At 32.0% G+C, this 22,430-nt stretch overlaps 2 protein-coding genes across 3 annotated transcripts in view; both read left to right on the top strand.

Annotated features, from left to right (window-relative positions):
- LOC126768118 (zinc finger protein jing) overlaps positions 1–22,430 on the top strand; it is a 131,005-nt gene that overhangs the window by 1,470 nt on the left and 107,105 nt on the right. The window lies entirely within an intron of this gene.
- Positions 1–22,430, top strand: part of LOC126768119 (phospholipase D2) — a 140,090-nt gene that overhangs the window by 33,486 nt on the left and 84,174 nt on the right. The window contains exon 21 of one of the 2 annotated variants that reach the window (XR_007669210.1): positions 16,221–16,323. The exons of the other annotated variant lie outside the window; for it this stretch is intronic. The gene's annotated coding sequence lies outside the window, so the exon portion shown is untranslated. Of the gene's footprint in view, positions 1–16,220; positions 16,324–22,430 lie in introns of those variants that run through there. 2 annotated transcript variants of the gene reach the window in all.

The raw sequence follows: 22,430 nt of genomic DNA, 5'->3' as shown, positions 1-22,430 counted from the left end.
GGTACCTATATTATTGTAGTATAATTTTCTTCTTTGTTTTTATTATAATTGATATATTTATTAGGCAATTTAAAAAAAAATTCAATAAATTATACTATGTTTAACATAACTACAATTTTAATGATGTAATGTATTTATTTCGGTTTCAATTGTTTTTTTTTTTGTTCAAATTGTTTCAGTATTACATTTATATTTAAATAACAAACATACACTGAAGATATATCTATGATAATATGTCTGATAAAGTGTTTACAAATCATATGTAAGGTAGTATGGACCACCATTTTTTGGATTCCAAGCTCAAAATTATTATAAAAAAGGTAAAACCTTGAATCATAATTGTATTGTTATATGTTCGACTTACGAAATTATAGAAAAATTATAAAAAAAGTTCATAGTTAAACAACAAGTTATTAAATAGATTTGAAGTTCCATTTCTGCCTTCAACTGATACTGCATTAGATAATTTCTGAAGTGGGCATATGTAGGTCACCCATTATAACTTGATAAACATTGTCGGTTTGCTAGGCGCGGTTAGGGCGTGGGTTTTTGTTCATCTGACGTTATTTATAACATACTCGTGTTTTTATTGTGACAGTCCAAAGAGTTTGTATTCAGGAGTTCAGCTGAGGACATTTTGTGTACCTATTAACATCCAACAGTTTAGATATTTTTAGTTATATTATTGTATGGACAACGTAATTAGTGCCAATGATGAATTTGCTTTGCGTATTTCGTAAGTTATAGAAAAAACAATTACATCTATATTCGAATTTTACATAGTAGTATTGTCATGTATTGTGCATTTTTTAAACACCTGGGGGTAAATATTTTTGCGTACATTTAAAAACACATTTATTAAATTGTAAGTGTACAAAATACACAAACATCATATTATTATCATACAAATATTTAAAATTTTCGTGGGTGGTCGAGATTACTTGGGTACACGTTGTTTTATTAACTTAGTTAATTTATAGTTCTATTATGTTAAGTTTAAACTTTTTTAGTGAATTTATATATTCTAGGAAATGCGACACTGTACCCGCAAAACACCGAATATTTGGGTACTTTCAATTTCCTTCTATTATATTGAAATTCGAATTTAAAGGTCTATCTGTTGTTCGTTGTTGCTACCTGTTTGCTACCGTAAATTAAGTTTAAGTAATGTCACCCTATGTTCTCTCAAACTTAAGTTACAATCAATCATCAACAAATATCGAAACTACAACTCACATAGTAGAATTTCAAAACTATACTCATAGACATTTTCTTCTCTATATAACCTACAAAAGTAGCAATCCGTAAATGTCCCACAGCTGGGCTAAGTACTCGCTACTTGTAACTTTGTATGAATTTCACCCCTATGAAGTCGGGACGGTCGTCTAGTATACGTACAATTGATAAAATACATCAAGATAATTGAAATCTGTGTATTCTTTATCGTTTTCTTTGTGATTAAATATTGACGTTCAAATTTTTTTATTGCGATAAATATAATTAAACGATTAAATTCGATCAATTTAATTGTTAGTAATCGTACATAATGTACAATTAAATATCAATTTAAATTGTATGTAATTGGTTGTTTTTTAGTCACGAGTTCTTGAAGTAAGACGGTGGTATTGAATTATTAAAAACAAATCGCTTCTATTATAGAAATTGTAACATTTTTCTATTAATATATATAAGGAGTATCTTACTATCTAGTATCTAGGTAACGATAAAAATAAACTATTTTATCGTTCATTTAAAATGTGTACTACGTGTTATCTAAAATTCAACCCGCGTATGATAAGAATACACTTGATGTATTTGATAGTATAACGTGTTATCATAACGAAACACTACTCGTATCGTAAAATATCGAAAATAATAAATTAACTACAATAAAATTTAATAAATGCAGCCGAGATGGCCTAGTGGTTAGAACGCCTGAATCTTAACCGATGATCCTGGGTTCAAACCACAACATACGAGTTGAATTATAAATCATCTCGTGCTTGACGGTGAAAGAAAACATCGTGAGGAAACCTGCATTTGTCTAATTTCATTGAGATTCTGCCACTTGCTTATTCTACTAACCCGCATTGGAGCAGCGTGGTGGAATAAGCTCCAAACTTTCTCCTCAAAAGGGAGAAGAGGCCTTAGCCCAACAGTGGGACATTAACAGGTTGTTACTGTATACCGTATAATAAGAAGTAACAAAATTAATAATTTATTTATTTGTAAATACTAATTAATTTATTAGGTGGTAGAGTTTGTCCAAACCCGTCTGTGTAGGTACCACTCATCAGAATAAACAGCAATACTTACTATTTTTGCATTCTGGTTTGAATGGTAAGTGAACCAGCGTAAAGATACAAGAAACATACTATATTAGATCCCAAAGTTGGAGGCGCTTTGGCGATCTAAGAAATGGTTATAATTTATTACACTGCCAATGTCTATGGGTGGTGGTGACCTTACTGTCAGGTGACCTATTTGTCCGTCCGCCTACCTATAACATAAAAAAAAAAGATCAACAAAATGTCCACGACCCACGTTCCTATTACGTATGTCCATTTAAATGTTAGTATTATACATATCAAATGTATTACTTAAGTAAAAACGTATGTATTCAAATAAATGTCCGTAAGTAGTAATAAAGTTTATAACTGATGTGTAAAATGTGAAACCAGAAGCAGTGTTCGAGAATTCAACTTCAATTTATTTATTAACTTACTTCGTTTTTCTAAATACATTTTCATAACTGGCGCGAAAGTTAAACAAGTGACTTTGAGTACAAAACGAAGAATGGGTTTTGTTAGTAGTGGGTTCGCGCTAAGCCACGAAGGGTGAGCCGTAAAATAAAAAGTTAGGAGGTCTAACCGGGCACGGCGGGGGACGACGAACGGGTTCCCGGCAGCGTTGTAGTATGTAACCGGCAGTTTTTCTCTAATAAAATAACGCAAAAGCAAAACATTGGAAAAATTCACTAATATATATTAATCTCGTGAAACCATAATATGGATCATTAATTACTTCTACATACATAATTGGAAGTATAATCCACTTTGCATGTGATGTAATAAAACTCGTGAATAAATAATAATGTTCTTAAAACGTAACAAAAAAGGTATGTTACATTTGTTTTGGTTTTATGTCTTTATTTTTATTATGCATCCGTAAAACAAAACTTATATACAATAATAAACGCTCTGTAAGAACGCATTGCAGGGCTTGGATGCGAGCCATGAAAACATTGCGGTGGAATACTTACCGTGTGGTTGACTCCGAGACGGTTACACGAACTGTGACGGTCATTAACTGGTCGTTATAGAAAAAGTGGGCAAGATTTCATCGCGTGCAGATGCTGTGAGTCTTTGGTGTACGTAATGTAATAAAGATCCTTATTTGGGTGTTGAGTAAGGTTTGTTTTTTTTTAACATCAATATTTTTGCTGTAACTGCGATCGATTGAAATAATTATTCATCTATGACGTAGGTTTTTTCACTTATAATGGTGAAATTTACATTTTCAATAACTTGGTGTTTCTATTTTGTTACAATCTCAAACAATTTGAATCATATAAAATTTTTATATTTATTTAATTTTATAAGTATAATATTTTAAACTTTTTGTAATACGTTTTTCTCTGGTTATCAAGACGGCTACGTACCTTTCTGAGGTCGAACCGGTCGCACCCCCCTCTCCCTGCTGTCATTAGAAGTGTGCGCGGGCGCATTGGCCCGACTGTGGTGCATGCCCCGACGAGCCCGGGAAATGTAGTGGACGTGATTCGCTTTGGAAACGATTTTTTTTAGTTGCATTGTAGATGTTTGTGATGTATTATGTCAACTACATATATGGTCATTGCACTACTAGAATCAGCCATATGTATATATTATGATATATATTTTACGTAATATGTACTTACATTACAATTTAGTAAGTAATTTATTCGGATTAAAGGTGAATGTATATATTATATTTATTTATTTTGGAAATGTTAATCGTAATGGATAATATTAATCAAACATTATTATACTGAACTGTGTTACTTGATATTTGCATAGTTTTCAAATTAGAATTACATGTAAAATATAGTAAATAATGAAAATATCAAAGAATTACCTCCATATCCACGGGCCACGGCCGTCACAGCTCATTGTGACTACCTGGCATTGAGTGGCCTGGCATTTGGTGAAAATCTGGCATTATTCCAATTATAAACTTGATCTCGTTAAAATGACTCCACCATTTAGTTAATTGTTATAGTTTGTAATATTATATATTTTTTTTATATATTAAATAGATTTATATTAATATTAGCTACAATAATAAACTTGAATAATATTATAAATGCGGAAATGAGTTAGTGTGTTTATTTATTTAATACGCATTTACGTATAACTAACTATACACTTTACTTTACTATACAACCACTCACAATGATAATTTGCTTATACGTTATCAGGTATAGAAAAAAACATAGTGTACCTAATACCTACATCCCTCACACGCAGGCGAAACCGCGGGCAAGAAATAGTGGTAGTATAAAAGTATAGAATGTATGTATAAGCTTTTGTCTTAAATACATAAATAAGTAAGCAAGCAAGCTCGAAACGTTATGTACAGAATAAATACATGTATAACTAAATTTCTTTAGAACATATTTAGTAGAGTATGATATTTGAAAACGTAAAATATATACGCCGATGTAGGTAGCACACGTCAAAAGAGATTATTTTTCCTGAACAAGGTAATTTTTTTAACATAAAATAATAAAAACTAGAGCACAATGAAAAGCTTTAGAGCCCAGTCAAACGAGCATTTAAATCAATTTGGGGCGAGCGGCAGCATTTTTGATATAACTCAGCTTTGGGAATCTAAATTTTTTTTGAAAATAAAATAAATATTCTCTTCATTTTAGTGGTTATTATTTGTCATTGTAAACTAACAGCCTGTGAATGTTCCCTAAATGTCAGGCTAAATCTCTTCTCTTTGAAGAGGAGTTTTGGATTTCATTCCACCATGCTGCTCCAATGCAGGTTGATGGATAAACATGTGGCAGAATTTCGGTGAAATTAGACACGATGTTTTCCTTCGTCGCCGAGCACAAGATGAATTATAATCTATTTATTCTATTATATACATTTGATAAAATAATAAATATTGTTAAAAAAATGTAGAAGGGACAATGTGACTTACGTGCCTGTGTAGGACAAAAGTCCCTAAATTAAACGAAAAAAAAAAAGTTATTAAAATTATGTTTTGCAACGATATTTTTATTTCATAATTTTGCAAACGATGTATTTATTGTTAAATCGATTGTGGTTTTTTATTATTGCAAGTGGTATTGTTGTGATAACAATTCATTTTGATGCGTTTGCTCTTAGCTTGTTTGTTCTAAATTCGAATTGCTTATTATATATTATCATCCTTGTCTGGTAATCAATTAAATTAAGCGTAATAATATCGTTTGTAACAATTCATATTGCGATGCAGCTGGTTTTTTTTATTCGTGTTAATGATGACATAGACATATTAAATAGCTTATAATTTAAAATGAACCGATTTTAAAGAAGGTCATGCTATTAAAATTTTAATGGTAGTTATATCGTAACTAATCATAATCGTACTATTTAGACTACGTTAAAGCAATGATGTTTATAAAATGTACTTTAACATTGGACCAAGCTCCGGACAGGTAGGAACTGACTCACTCAGCCCGAGATGGTCGTTCAACCGGCTGTGTTGTTTATTTATATTTTTATTGTGAGTATTTGACGCGTGCGCTGTCATAAAGCATTATTTGATCGGGCATAAAGTAAGAATTAAGAAGAAAGAAAAAACATCCACGTTTTGGTGTCATCTCGAAACCGGATTTTTATGAAAGTATCGCGTTCATTTTTCGTTACTAAACAATTACGTTAAAAACTGTTAATCTTTATTTTTTTGTATTATTAAATATCAACTACGCTACGGTAAAATGTTGTTTGATTTGTGTAATTTAAAGGGATAATAACATAGTTAATATACAAATATAAAAATGTACGGAGCAATATTTTTTCGACAAGCGATCATCTAAGAGCCATCTCTACTGAACCGCTATCATCCAGATAAATAAATAGCAGGCACTTCAGCTGTTTATCTTAATTCGTTATTTCAAAATATTAATTATATCGAAAACGACTGGGTCAAATTACAATGTTCATATAAATTCTGTTTATGTGTTATTAGTTGTTCTCATTTTATTAAACAGCACATGTAGTTGCTTTGCCCTTATTTAAAAAAAATATACAATTTTACAGTTTTCTATAATTATTTCAAGGATCCAGTGTTTGTATTTTATTTATATATAAAATAGGAAGACGGACGAGCATATGGGCCACCTGATGGTAAGTGGTCACCAAACGCCCTTAGACATTGGCATTGTAAGAAATGTCAACCATCGCTTACATAGCCAATGCGCCACCAACCTTGGGAACTAAGATTTTATGTCCCTTGTGCCTGTAATTACACTGGCTCACTCACCCTTCAAACCGGAACACAACAATAATAAGTACTGCTGTTTTGCGGTAGAATATCTGATGAGTGGGTGGTACCTACCCAGACGAGCTTGCACAAAGCTCTACCACCAGTATTGTTAATAAATGAATCTATTGTGTGAGTCTAAAGTGTTTCGTCGCTTGACACTAAATCATTCAGGCTAGTCATCGTTAAGTTACAATAAATAAATATAACATGATGGTGTCCTGACCGTTTTTGGCCAAGCCGGCCATTAAGAAGGGTGACTAGCAAACAACACTAGTCGGTAACGACGTATAGCCATGTTATTCGTAAATTTGTTTTAAAGTCCTAATAACAAAATAAAATCTCGTCCCTTTACAATGTTATTATAAACAGCGGGTTATATTTTGTAAACAAAACATTTAAATCGTATCGAGAACAACCGGTCCTATGTTGGACGTAAATTGAAAGATCTTCGTCTAAATCATTCTAGCTAACGGTATCTAATATGTTAGTATACAAAGTCAAGTTACGAGGAAGGAGTCACGCGACCGCTGTATGTGGAATGTGAATAGCCTTGGAATATAAGTTCTAGATTCTGCGGGCCGCGGCTGGATTTGTATGGTCTAGATGCGACCGTAATTATGTATTCCTGTAAAATCTAATTTATAATAAGATGAGTGTTCGAATCGAAGTTAGTTGGAAACTTGAGGCAGTTGTTTTTATGAACTTGAATGTGTTTTTTTTTGTTAGTTGCCTCTCTTAAATCTATATGAAAATGTCAGTTTATTTAAATATGTACCTTAAATTTAAGAATACAGTGCTTATATTTACAAGTATACAAAATATGTATATTTATACAATGCATTGCTTAGAAATGAGCACATTATTAGTATAATGATCAAAGCTTTTCTGGTAATATAGATACCTAGAGTAATTTATGTTGTGTTATGAGAAATATTAAAAAGTCCCAGAGAATATTTAAAAAATAAAATCTCCATACCCAGCAGCAATTCGAAGGAAGTCGCGGAAATGGCTAATGGACAATATATGGTAATACTCAATTTATAGCTACAGGTACCAACGGAATGAATAAAATAGAATTAAATATACGTTATAACTGGGCGATAGGAGCAACAATTATTTTTTTGCTATACTTTACGATTATAGATGAACTACCTAATAAAAATAATAAATGCCTTATTTGATGCTAAAATTATATTTAAATATATTGGAGTAATTTTGTGTACAAATAAAAAAATGCTAGTTTCAGTCAGCGGCTTCGCCGTATTGAAGGGGTTTGTTACCTTATGTTATTTTCTGTACCTCTTATAACATGTATGCAAAATTTCATGATAATCAGTTGAGTATTTAAGGCGTAAATGCGTAACAAACAAACTCTCTTTTACATTCATAATATCTGATTCAAAACAAATTAAACAATTCAGTAAAGTTATTGAATTGAAAAAAATCTTTTATTGTTATTCGCTTATTTAGTTGGAAGCAATCAAGTTTACAAGAAACCTGAATGCTTTCAACATTCATTCATTAAAGTGTAAAAAGTTTTACTTAAAATTGCGTATTTAATAAGCAAGCGTTCAGCCAATAGTTTACAAAGAACGCTAGTGTGCTGACAAGTAAATAGAAGCGAGAACTTTTCAACATACTCAAGTTTTTATAATATTAAATAAGATCGATTTTACGATAGACAATTTCCTATGAAATTATATTATAAATATATATTACAGTCGACCGTTAAAGAATCTGGTAAGTAATAAAAATTTAAAAGGCATTAAAAATATATGTAGGTATATATAGGAACTACAAATTTTTTATTCGAAGCATTACTTAGGTGTTAAATATATCATTTCTATTAGAGTGAGCGTCAATGTTAAATATAAAACAAAACTTAAAACTAAAAGTTTAAAACTTATATTTATTTTGTTTATTTACGCAAATTAAATGTAAAGGAAAGTAACATCTGTGAATTAATTTTAATTAAATTAAGGGTTAAGGCCTCCTCTCGTTTTTAAGAAGGATTAGAGTTTATACCACCCAGCCAATTCAATGCGGGTTGGTGGTTTACTTATTGAAATAGTTTTCACGACCTAACATATAATTCTCGTCTTTGTTAAAGTATGTCTAAAGATTTCTTCATATATGCTGGTTTCTTCACATGGTGCTCTCTCCATACTATTATTCCTTCAAATTTCATAAATTAGTATATATTTATCAGAAATTACACTTTTTTTTTATACATCCCTATATTTTACACCCACGGTGCATTTGCGCCGCAGAGAATCATAGTAGGGGGAAAAAAACTTGTACTTTATTAATGCAGATGTCATCTTGTTTGCGGGGATATGATAATATCGCATTAATGTGTGGAGTCTTATTAAATCCATATTCGTAATCTGAGAAATGGCCTTGAGGAAAGCTTTTGTTCGAGTTCTGGGCACGATTATTTTTAGTACAGTTTTTATAGAGTTCATATGTACCTCTACGTATATAACATCTTTTTTTTTTTTATATATAAAATAGGAAGACGGACGAGCATATGGGCCACCTGATGGTAAGTGGTCACCAAACGCCCTTAGACATTGGCATTGTAAGAAATGTCAACCATCGCTTACATAGCCAATGCGCCACCAACCTTGGGAACTAAGATTTTATGTCCCTGGTGCCTGTAATTACACTGGCTCACTCAACCTTCAAACCGGAACACAACAATAATAAGTACTGCTGTTTTGAGGTAGAATATCTGATGAGTCGGTGGTACCTAATGTAATATATATTACATACTAAATCTAAGATGAAAGCTATATGTCAAGGGTGATAAACACTGCTAAAGACATTTACTATTTCTTCATCTTTAATTCAATATAGAACTATTGGAACTTAAGCTGCTATGTACTATGTAACTTGACATTGACTCACTCATCCTTCAAATCGGAGTATAGGACTGCGTGAAAGTTTTGCTGTTTGTATGTCATTAGTGGACTGGCATACCGAGACGATATTGTACATAGACCAAGATAGACAAAGTACCTAATGTATATTATATATCAAGCAATGCCTGCAGATAAAATGACTGGATATGATGTAATCAAACATAACAATTCCTATTATTTCAGGCGTGAATAACAAACAAGGAAAGTAAGATAAATAAGTCGTGCGTATCGTTGCTGAGAAACAATAAAAGCCAGACTGTTTTTAGTGCATATATTTTTACAAAAACTATTAATCGATGAAAACAATAATATGATTACACGCCCACGCAGCTATTCGCTTCCATTTCTTTAGTGATGAACTTGTGCGTTGAATTGCAGACGATTATATGAAAAAGTGATAAAAAACATAACTTCTTCGGCAGTCGGGTAAAAAGGAATACAAAAATTAAAAATAATACTGTAACTGTAACAACCTGTTAATGTCCCACTGCTGGGCTAAGGCCTCCTCTCCCTTTTGAGGAGAAGGTTTAGCTTTACAAGGTTAACCACGGTTTACTTTTAAGGTTTACCACGCTGCTCCAATGCGGGTTGGTAAAATACACATGTGGCATAATTTCAATGAAATTAGACACATGCAGGTTTCCTTGTTTTCCTTCACCGTCAAGCACGAGATGAATTATAAACACAAATTAAGCACATGAAAGTTCAGTGGTACCGTACCGTACCGTAACAGCCTGTGAATGTCCCACTGCTGGGCTAAAGGCCTCCTCTCCTCTTTTTGAGGAGAAGGTTTGGAGCTTATTCCACCACGCTGCTCCAATGCGGGTTGGTAGAATTCACATGTGGCAGAACTTCAGTGAAATTAGACACATGCAGGTTTCCTCACGATGTTTTCCTTCACCGTAAAGCACGAGATGAATTATAATCACAAATTAAGCACATGAAAATTCAGTGGTGCTTGCCCGGTTTTGAACCCATGATCAACGGTTATGATTCACGCGTTCTAACCACTAGGCCATCTCGGCTTTATAAATAATACTATTAATTAATAATACTATTTATAAAAAATAATACTATTATTATATTTAAAAGAAACTGCACTAAATATTAAAAAAAACCAATTGCTTTTTTGTTAAAAGTTTTATAGGTACAACGTTTGTTTTAAATTTCTTTAAAAATATTCGAAAGTACTGATCCAAATTATAAAATGAAAACGGTACATTTATTTTCAAAAAACGTTTAAAAATAAAATGTTACTCGTTTTGATAAGGATTAATACCGTGTGTTACGATATTTTATATCAGGAAGTGGACGAAAGAAAATGGAATAACGTCAATGTAAGCTGGCTTACTATATAACTAAACAATTGAATCGATTATGCCGATCAATAATACGCGATTTTACCCACATCTCTAAACATAAAACGCAGTTTAAATCATCTAAATCGGTTGTCACGTTAATGGGATATAAAACATAATCCGTCAAAAATATAATTTTAGTGTAATGTAAACGTTTTATCCTGATTTAAACATTTGACGTACATCAATAAAAAGTATGGGACCACCTAAATGAATAAAGTTCATTCGAATCCAGCATCCTCATTTTTCGAAATCGGTTAAGAACGCGCATTTAACGAAAGAATGGCAATAGCATTTGCTTCTTTCATAGCCAGTGTTTATCAAACCTATGGGTATGTCAAGCGTGTTACATGTCCAACTAGTTACCGATATATTAGTGTCTTATTAAGATTTAATTCAAGCCTTAAGTTTAAAATTTGCACTTGGGATCACTTAACACATTAACTTCTTGATTTGCGTATTATTTTGTACATAAAAACCTTGATACGATGTGACATTTACCTTACACTTAGTATAAAAATTCATTACAATGTAGCACGATTCTGTCTCAATGAAACTTAAAACCCTTAAGTGCAAGACGTACTGAGATGCTTCGTGAAGCCATTTTGTTTCGCCAACGCTTTCGGTCCACGGTCTATTGGACTAACACGTGTTTGTACTGTGCGTGTGTGTGCGTCTTTATCGTTACACATAGAATGCGTGTTACGAATTCATAAAATTAAAATAAAGGTCAAATTGTCAATTCATGGAGAATACTTACGAATATTCGTGGGGGTAAAAGTTAAAAAAATAATTAAATTAATATACAAGTGCTGTATGTATAATTTTATGTTTATTAATAAGATGTTAAATAACTTTCGCTAATGACACACTTGCTCAGGTAATTAATATGATATAACAACAAATAAACGGCGTGTTCCTGAATTAAGTCCTATCATTAATTAATATTGCGAATGCCAAAGTGTGTTTGTTGGTTTGTTCGTTGTCGGAGAGTGACAGGGGTTTTATATTCTAGAAAATTTAGTGGGACCGAGGCACTGATTAAAAGCAAGAGTATTATTTCTTTATTTATCACAGTATTGCACAACACAAATTATATACTGTATAAAAGACGAGCTTAACGCTAAAAGCATTATACCAGCCAACCTTACGAACTGCAACTGCAGATAAAATGCAATGCAAATTAAAAGTATAAAAATTAAGAGAACATATTTACTCATACTCTTACATACAAATATGTACATATATAAAAACATATTTACGAAAAATATGTATTAAATACTCTAAATATATTGAGCCAAGGTGGTTAGAATGCGTAAATCTTAACTGATGAGCGCGAATTCAAACCAGACAAGCATAACTGAATTTTCATGTGCTTCGTTTGTATTTATAATTTATCTCGTGATCGGCGGTGAACGAAAACATCACGAGGAAACCCTAAAGGTATCTAATTTCAATGATACTACCCCATGTATATACATCAACCAGAATTCAAACAGGGTAAGCTCAAAGGGAGAGAAGACCAAAGCCCAGCAGTGGGACATTCACAGGCTGTTACTTACTTTATACTTAATATTATAGTTAACATACATTTGAATCATTATTTAAGTTGTAGTATAAACAAGTTATTATTAATATAGTAAATATATCATGCCTTGCATTAGATAACTGCTGTAATAAATTTGTACAGCTTGACAAATATAATTAATTTGAACGCAATTAAAAAGCTACTGCTGTCTCGGCCACCTATCATGTCGTATTTATATAATAAATAAAGATGAAAATGTGTGGAACATCGTTGAAATATTTAAAAATATTTAATGTCACAAATAAGCTATTGCAATTCAAAATATCGCAAATAAATTTATCAAGAAAAACGAAACTTATGCGCAGCTGCCCCTGGCCTACACCTGCCTCGCTCGGTATCATGTCACCTTTGACATTCTTAGCGAAGTGTATGACCACACAACGTTAATAACAAAGCACCCGACCTTGGTACCTATCACCTAATAATACGGCATACTTTAGCGCAAAAAAAGAACTCCACAAAAGACATTCGACTCTGACGCGTCCAGTGTATGTTTTACGGCATATTTCTATTGACTGCGCATTAATTCCAATTATTATCCATATTACTTTCAGGACGTTGTTATGTTTAAAGACGTACTTTATCTCCGTTCAATGCACTCTGTTGACATTTTGATTGTTTACTTTCATTTAGATATGCGTTTCTTAGTTATATTTATCGTTTCTATAAATGTATTATTGTTTTAAACGTCAGGATAGATCTCGAGATTAGCCTGAATCTGACTCGATAATACGTTAATATTTAAAATATATATTACTTGACAATTATGATAAGATAAAAATATTTACTGTGCATTTGTGTGGAGTATATTTTGAGATAATATGTTGTGATAACTATTATTTAATTGAGGATACTGCTAAAATATTTTCTAGGAATTTGGATAAAATATTTTTATAGTATAATGCATTTTAAACGTTTTTTGGAATAGGATTTAAAGATTACTACTGAATTTATCGAAATTAATCACACCATTTAATAGACGAAGTCAAATTAGTTGCAAGGGAATGTAACTTGATCGTGTGTCGATGAAAAGATTAGCACAAATATTGTGATAAATTTGAAGTCGAGTTTTTTTTTCGATTTATTCGAAAACTTATTTTTGGTGTCTTCAAATCCAGAGTAAACAGGTTTCTTATAGGCAAGCGTGCTACATCTTAGACCGTGTCGATGCTTAACATCAGGCAAGTCAACGGTCAAACGCTGGCCTATTAATTGTAAAAAAAAACATTTATTCAATATTAGAATGTCATAGATATGAAAATTGACAATAACAATCGAATACTTCCGTTTCACGTGTAATTTGCGTCGTCGATCTAGTGTCTAGTTTAAAAAGCTGCAGATGTAGATGTGCTGGTTTGAAATCGGGCCGGGCGATAAAAATTATTAGGACTATGAGGAAAATGGAAAGCACGTAAAACCGTTAGTGCTGTGTCAAACCTCTCCTATATACGATATGAGACTTAGTTAGTGTATATGTTTATAAGCACGCATAGATGAGCGTATAAATATAATTATATGTATTATTCAATATGTGATCCAGTAACGACCAGTATTGTTCCATAGGGTTAAGTTTATATATAAGGTAGGATTCAATATCTGCATCCAGCATCGAGCAGTATTGTTTCTTATGATTAAGTTAAATATAATATTTAGTGATTAATTAAAGTGTTAATAGAAACTTTGGTTTTTCTCAAACCCTCCGGCTATCGTAAACGTAACTAGCATGAAAGACATCTTCTGCTGCTTATCTTTGAGATGAATTGGCTCCAGAGAATAATGTCAATTCCGAAGTAAATTAAAATGTGACTTCCCGTATATATTATTTTGATGGACAGAATGGAGTTAGAGCTAATTCCACTTCTGCTGGTTAATAGATAATATTTTATAATATCTAACTTATTTTTTAAATCAATTATACTCAATCAAGTCAAAATATTTGATTAATTAATTGCCTCTATTAGTAATGGTTAAATTATCAACCCACACATGATACTTTAAAAATGAAAGTCATAACTGCTCGCAGCTTGAGGTAGCCATTAAGAAAATCCTAATTTACATAAATATATACACAATACCTTATATTATTTCAAGGAATCTTAAAAACAACAATATAACTGGTACTTCCAGTTAAATTATTATTCCAGTTAAATCCTTCGTAATGATTTTATACTTATACAGCCTTACTTATAAAGGTTGTTTAGGTGGTTATACAATGCTTTGTCTTCTATTTTCGTATGACGAAAGAGCGAAATCAGTATTTAACTAAACAGTCGTTGCGCTACTTTTATAAGTAAGGCCTATTTTTTATTAGCACTATACGTTACTGATTATTAAGTTCCATATGAAACTATGTTGGCCAGTGTAATTCAGCTTTACAATAAATACGAAGATATAAATTATATGTAGTACAGAACGTACCCAACAAGTTAAATAAAATGCATTTTAATAATAAACTAAATTTATTAAAATATAACTTTAAACTTATTTCTTCGTGCTTTAAAAAAAAAATGTTTATTAAAAATGATTTCATAAAACTGTTCACTTCAAATACAATATACTAATTGATATAAGCCTTGTTACACGATGAATGTGATCGATCCTCCGACAAACAATGTGTTGAAAGAAAAATGTATTAGCCCTTGTCTAAAACATTCGGAGGGTCCCTTCGAACACGCCCTCTTCGGCGATTGCGTCGGAAGCAGTAGAAATGCAGCGGGATTATGCAGCAATCTGCCGAGGGGCTGCCAACCCCAAAGCAACGTATCGTGTTGCCAGGATTAATTGGTGTTTACCCCGGACCTCGGGATGAATACCTCGAATCATATCACGCGAAATTAGTAACGGTTGTAATGCAAAATTAATAATTAAATTGAACATCATACGGAGACGCGATTTGTGGTCGGATCGAGGACTCTCCCAAAAAGCGCTCTCGGCGGTAACAAGAAATGGTATAAATTGTAATCATAAAATAAACAGAACAGAAACATAAATAAAAAATATTAAGAAAGAAAATTTAAATATTATAATAAATGTCAGTTATTGCTTATTCTAAATTGCTAGAGATATTTACAACTTAAAGAACGGATCTGTTAATCTTGAATATAATTTTACAAAAACAAATTTTAAAGTTTTTTAATGGTGGATCAAATGAATAATAAAAATGAAAACATAAATAATGGATTGCGTCTTTTAAAGATAACCTTAAGAAGTGAAAATAAGTGTAAATTTTTAAAAGCAAACTTTTGTTACAGCTGCTTTTAGACTTTAGGTTAATAAATAAATGAAATAGCTGTACTTTCCATTAATCTACATTTGTTAGTGTCACGCGTCACGGAAGATTTAAAAACGAATCAATAATGTGAACATTGGGAATGGCTGGCTGCATACTAGACGAGAAGCCGGTAGAGGAATGCTATTGGACAGTACGACGACGTTCATCTTGATAGATGGGGTCCAATAAATTGTTGACTTGCTTACCTACCTACGAACGAGAGCCCTTTTGACTTGTGAGCCCTGACGCTTCAATGGTTGTTATAAATATCATTTTTCTGTCTAAATACTTACGTAATATTGAAATGATTTTTACAAATGTATATTACGAAATAACTAATCTTATGTAATAACGTTGAATTTGATTTTGCCGAATCTATATCCAAACGAAACACTTTAACGAACTTCGCTTTATTTGCTACAATTTGATGTATTCATAATATTTAAACACATCGGTAGTCTTATTTTCTATGTTTTTTAAGTCTTTTATATACCGTAACAGCCTGTGAATGTTCCACTGCTGGGCTAAAGGCCTCCGCACCTCTTTTTGAGGAGAAGGTTTGGAGCTTATTCCACCACGCTGCTCCAATGCGGGTTGGTGGAATACACATGTGGCAGAATTTCAGTGAAATTAGACACATGCAGGTTTCCTCACGATGTTTTCCTTCACCGTCAAGCACGAGATGAATTATAATCACAAAAGCCGATATGGCCTAGTGGTAAGAACGCGTGAATCTTAACCGATGATCGTGGGTTCAAACCCGGGCAAGCACCACTGAATTTTCATGTGCTTAATTTTTCTTTTATATACTTAAAACAATATACAAGAATTTCATCTACAACCAGTATTATCATTAATACATATGAATAGAGGATCACATAGACGGATTCTCTAAATGTTCTGTCTCAACTAGCTCCGCGTCCAATAGCAATTTCCCGACGGGATGTTCGAATGGAATTCGGAAGACGCTGTCTGATCTCACGGTCCGTTGCGAACTATTCGAGAGAACGAATATAATCACGTATTATGTACTTTAAACTAAATTTTAATTCACATTGTTTTATATAATTGAATTTATTTGGATATGCACCCGCAAAAAAAATAATGAATATATGTTATAAGTTCTCGAACATTCTTTATTCACATGTAAGCTACCATAAACTTCAATATCGACTTATATTATCGGTAGGTAGCTAGGTAGTTATTACAATTTCATAGTTAAAAAGGAAAGTTTACGCTGAACTAGATTACAATTCCAATTACGTCGTAAATGTTAATTTTCAAAGCTGGCCACAAAATCCAGGCACGCGGTTTTCGCTCTGTGGTTACGGAATTCGCATGCCTTTCCTAATAGCTGAATAAATATTAGATATTTTTAGTTCTCGTTACTATGTTTTTTGCGTAACACGCAAGGGTCATTTGAAGAACGATTTGGATTCTTGTAAGAAACGTAATCGTATGTAATTTTTTAAATCATATACGTGTAGCAACAACAGGGAGATCTATGCATTTATTTCTCATCAACATTATTGTCGACATGTAACATTCGAATATTAGTTTAAAATAAAATATGACACTAAGATGCGATAGGTATACCTGGTACCTCTGTTTCAGCTTTCAGGTCTTTTAATTCAGGCACACAAAATCTTTTATTTGTATTGACGTTCACTCAAAAGGTATATGCTGCAAACTGCTATGCTAAGACAATCAACAGAACCACTCATGCTAAAGAAAAGTGTATATAGCTTTTCATATTACTGCTTTATTGCGTGATGTCAGTTAGTCACTTTTTTCGACATGGACAAGTTTCCGTCGAGCACTAGATCAATTATTAACACAAATTAGTACCCCAAAACTCAATCGAACTTGATCGGATTTAAACCCGCGTCTGGTTTTTTTGAGCTACCTTATGTATGTGATAGTGATTCTTGGATTTAAGTTAATAATCACTTGTATTCAATAAATATAACTAATTTAAATCAAAATTACTCTACTAATTGACTCAATTGCATTTTTAAAAGTATCGATAAAAAGCGCCAAATTAAATACTCAAAGGTTATCGAAATTTCTTAATACATAGCCTTTGTATATCAATTGATGGAATGCTAGCGGATTTGTTTTATCTAAATCGGATTACGTTAATTAAATACTATTTAAATCTTAAAACAATTTAGCCAATTTTGTGACGATAAACGTCTTATCAATGAACTTGTTTTCAAATTAAATTGAGTTTCTTTGCACATATAAATTACTTAACAGTAAAATAATGGATGTACTGCTTTCGCTAAGCCATTATATTGTTATTAATAATTAACATTTCTGTAACGCTGTTGATTATAAAATTAAATAAAAAAAAATCGTTGTATTCGTGCCATGAAACAAACGTTTATTGTTCATGTAAACTTATATTTAAAATATAATATATATTCAAAAATATTATAATGTTCATAAATTAAGATTGTCTTATACAAATTTCGTTTATTACTATGATAAAGCTTAAAATAGTCTAACGTTATCGATTTAAATATGTGCCGTTAAAAACCTTTGCCTATTTAGAGACAGTACATGGAGAAAGAAACAAACGAATTTGCGGAATATCATTGCGACAATTCAATGAGCTATTCGTGCAAAGCACACGAGCTAAGACCGAGAGGCCACAAGTCCACATCAATATTTCATGGGCCCCTGAAACCCGATTCGGGAGGTACGGGGCTACCTAAATGGAATGGTAATATGTCCGTCTCGTGTAAATTACCCACTTCGACTTCACGTCGCTTTACCGGACGTTTTTGTTTTGTTGGCCTCGTGAAATATTAATTGGTGTCCTCCTTTGTATGGAGTGGCACGTGTCGTGTGCTGTGTTCTGATTAATAATTGTATGTGACGAATAATTAATTGCGGAAATTATAATTAACAGATTAAAAGACGTTTCTTTTTTATTTTTAATAGTGACAACTAAACCTTCGCTTCGCATGATACGAAAACTGAGGCTTAATATTTTTCTTTTCGTGTCATTGAAATTTGTTTTTTTTTTTAGAATACGAATACGATGCGATCGAGGTCCTAATTGGCAGGTACTACACATTAAACACACTAACATATAAAACGTGATTGAAATATTTAAATTGATTTAAATGTTAAAATTATTTCGGACTCAATAAAATAATTCGCAAAACAGTACTTATTATATGTACATTATTTTAATCTGTAAGTATTTCAATTTCACTACGTATTTATCGATTTGTTAATCGCTATCAAATCGTTGATAAATTACTCGGTAAAATGTACTGTTTCAAAGACCCTATCGTTTCGTACCATCGATATGCAAAACCCTCAAATAAATCAGCCGGTAAGTAACATCTGCGGCCGTTCCGTGATTTTATTAAATTCCACGATTAAATAGCCGCGGGTAACGAAAGGTTTCGATATTATCGCGATATCTCGACACCTCGGCGCACCTCTCACCCAGTTTATAATTACGAGTTCACCGTACAACTTCCCCTCTTCCTTGACGTGTTTTTGTTGCTTTTAAACCATGACCGTTTTTATCCAACTACAACGTATTAAATTGCGGTAAAACAACTCAGTTAGCTTGTAAACCCAGAAGCTAAATAGAATTTAAAATTCCTTTATGAGTTAAGATCGTTAAAATGTTCTCGAAATCTATTGTTAAAATTTTGCTAATTTAGCTCAAGTTTTGCCATCTCTAAACTGCAGAGTGATATGATTAAGTACCCAATAAATACTGGGCAAGCTGTTATAGGAAAATATTAAGACCTGACTAACTTTACTTACGCAGTTTAATTAATGATTAGTAGATATACATATTTGGTGCAATTGTACGTGTATGTTATTGAATAATATAGCGCTTAAAGAACTAATAGGTACCTACCTATTTGATATAATCCGGTCCATTCATACCTCGTGATGACTAGGACTTAGTACACGTGCACATCGGCGAATGTACCACCGATATTCACGTGTAATTATTTAAGTACCAGGTCACCTCTGATCGATTAAATTTTAATTATATTATTAATTTGGATATTCATATAAAGTTTGTCAAACTTATTCAAATTACTTGCCAATGCTATAAATAAATGAATAAATGTTTCCTAATTTAATAATAAATTCTAATTAAATTCAGTTAACAAAAATATTATCTTAACGTTGATCTAAATATCCAATACCTGTCTATAGCTAGGTTCACTTCGTTAACTAAGCTAGTAACCTAACCAGCCAAGTTATTAAGGCCATACAAGCTAGTTTAGTTTGATTTAAGCCTACAATTAAATTGTATCGCTATAAAATTAAACTAATCAAATACTCATATATATTAATATTATAAAGCTGAAGCTTGTTTATTTCTTTGAAAGCTATTAGTCACATAGAAAAAAGTCTTTGCGTGAGATAGCCCATTTATTGAGAAAGACATCACGCTACCATCCTCGGGGGCGGTGCCAATAACGTTTAACACGAGTAAAACCGCGTCGAGCAGCGAGTACAATATTAATTATTATCAAAAAATATATGAATTTATCATAACTAAATAATATTTTGTAATGTGTTATCTATTTCCAAGACATCAGATATTTTTCAGAAATAAATGGTCGTATATTAACTTCTCATATAAGAATTTGATAAGCTGTTATCAAATACAATCCCTTCCGGTAGTTTCCAAGTTATCTTAGAAATACTTTAAGTTCAAACTCTTTACAGATCTGTTGCGAAGGAAAGCAACATTACAACGATTGTAGCTTTATCTATATTGAAGCAGGTTTAACAAAGTAGTTAATACTATTAGCTGGAAATATCAACACTTATGACTAAACTAGACACATCGTAAAAAAATATATATTTTATTACAACATAAAGTAATCTTAAAAGTATTCTATATAATATCTATTATTTTAAATTTAAATACGAATAGAAATAATCATATAAAAACTTATAATACAAACATAACCATAAATTGCAGAACGATAGACGTTCTCGAACGCAAGCTGCAATCGTTCGTAAAATGGTTTTAAACAATGTGTCAGTTTCATGTTGCTCGTTAAATGCGACTGCTGACAGCTAATGCTTGTAAATGTATCTTATTCATGGGAAACATTAAGTCCAGTAGAATTGGAGCACACTCGACTAAATAAATTGTCTTCTTTATCTGCTCAATGTTATCAAATAAAACGGTATCATAAAAATATTGTCAACAGTGTCAAGTCAATTGGAGTTTGTTTGATTGTTAAGAAACTTATGAAAATACTTTAATTTTTAATCGTGTGAGAGGGAGGAGCATTTGCTAGGTACCTAATGTCAGTATTGTATAATATTGAATCTTTTTTCTTCGTATTGCACATGTTTTATCATTTATTCTGAAAAAAAATGGTATACTTCTTTAAATTAAATATGATAATACAAATAATTACTTGTGAACGCAAAAGCTATTTTTTGTTATCAAAATAAAATCCCAAGGAGGGAAGAAGGGAGGGGAGCCCTCGATTATTTATAAATAAAATTCATTGACCAGTTTTTGTTTCAATAACCTATAACATTATGTATATGTGTGTTAATCAAAGAAATTTAAAGATTAGAGCTTTTCGTGATTTTTGTGTGTCGAGAAAATTTTATTCTTTGAAAATATAATGTAGTTATACATACAATAAAGCACGTAAAGCCGTTGGTCCTCCGCCTAAACTCTTTCCGGACGTGTCGAATTTCCGTCCCATCGCATTATGAGAGTTAGGGAATAGAGAGTGCACCTGTGTTTGCGCACACACTTGTGCACTATAATGTCTCCTGCGTAGTTGGCTAATAACCTATACATTGGCCGCCGTGGCCGAAATTGGTCTGGAGGACATTTTTATTATTTTATTTTTAACTTTGAACGGGGCTTACCTATTTTAAATCGCATAAAAGATAACAATTTTATTTGCATACCTTTTACCAATATTCCACATGGAGGTAGTTTCAACGCTGGACCAAGACAGAGGATACTTGTAGTCCCGAAATTTGTAAATTCCCACGCGAAAGTAAAAATAAATAATAATCCATATGTAACGCTAATGCAAATAAATTCTCGGATATAGTTCTTGTACTAAACAAGCTGGGCACGTCACAGACCAAGAAAGGTCTAACGTCGACGACCGATTGCACCTGTCATTTATATTTTTTCTTTTTTTTTTATGTAAGTACCTAAGGCTAATGTCAGTTGCGATTAAATAACAAACATTGCATAGCTGTTTTATAAAGCAACAACTTCTTGTTTTTAAGCTATTTATTACATTAAACATCGTGTTTCTTGAAACATGTAATTTAACTGATGTTTTTAAAATATTCCTTAGCGGTTTTATTAAATGAAAATTACTCACACGATCGATTTAAAAAAAAAAAAAAAACTTTAATCGTGCCATTAAAAGTGAATACGTTTTTCACCGTGTACACTCAAAACACGAAGGTGTTCGATTTTTTTAACCAGCTGCTAGTGTTGTTTCCATTTATGTATGACAAAAGTAGTTATGATAATTTTGATGGGTTATAAATATTTCTATAAATTATTTTAAATCACGGTATTTTTTTATGTTTTTATACAACTTTTAATGTGGCAGTAGAATATAATAGGTCGTGTCAATAATTTAAACTCTATATATATTATTAGATAAGAAAGAAAGAAAACACGTATCAAGATTTTTTTTTATAGAATAGGAAGGCGGACGAGCATACGGGCCACCTGATGCTAAGTGGTCAACAAACGCCCTTAGACATTGGCA

The sequence above is a fragment of the Nymphalis io genome, chromosome 4 (assembly GCF_905147045.1).
Source record: "Nymphalis io chromosome 4, ilAglIoxx1.1, whole genome shotgun sequence".
NCBI lineage: Eukaryota > Metazoa > Arthropoda > Insecta > Lepidoptera > Nymphalidae > Nymphalis > Nymphalis io.
The sequence above is the reverse complement of the archived record's forward strand: the minus strand, read 5'-3'. Positions and strand labels throughout refer to the sequence as shown.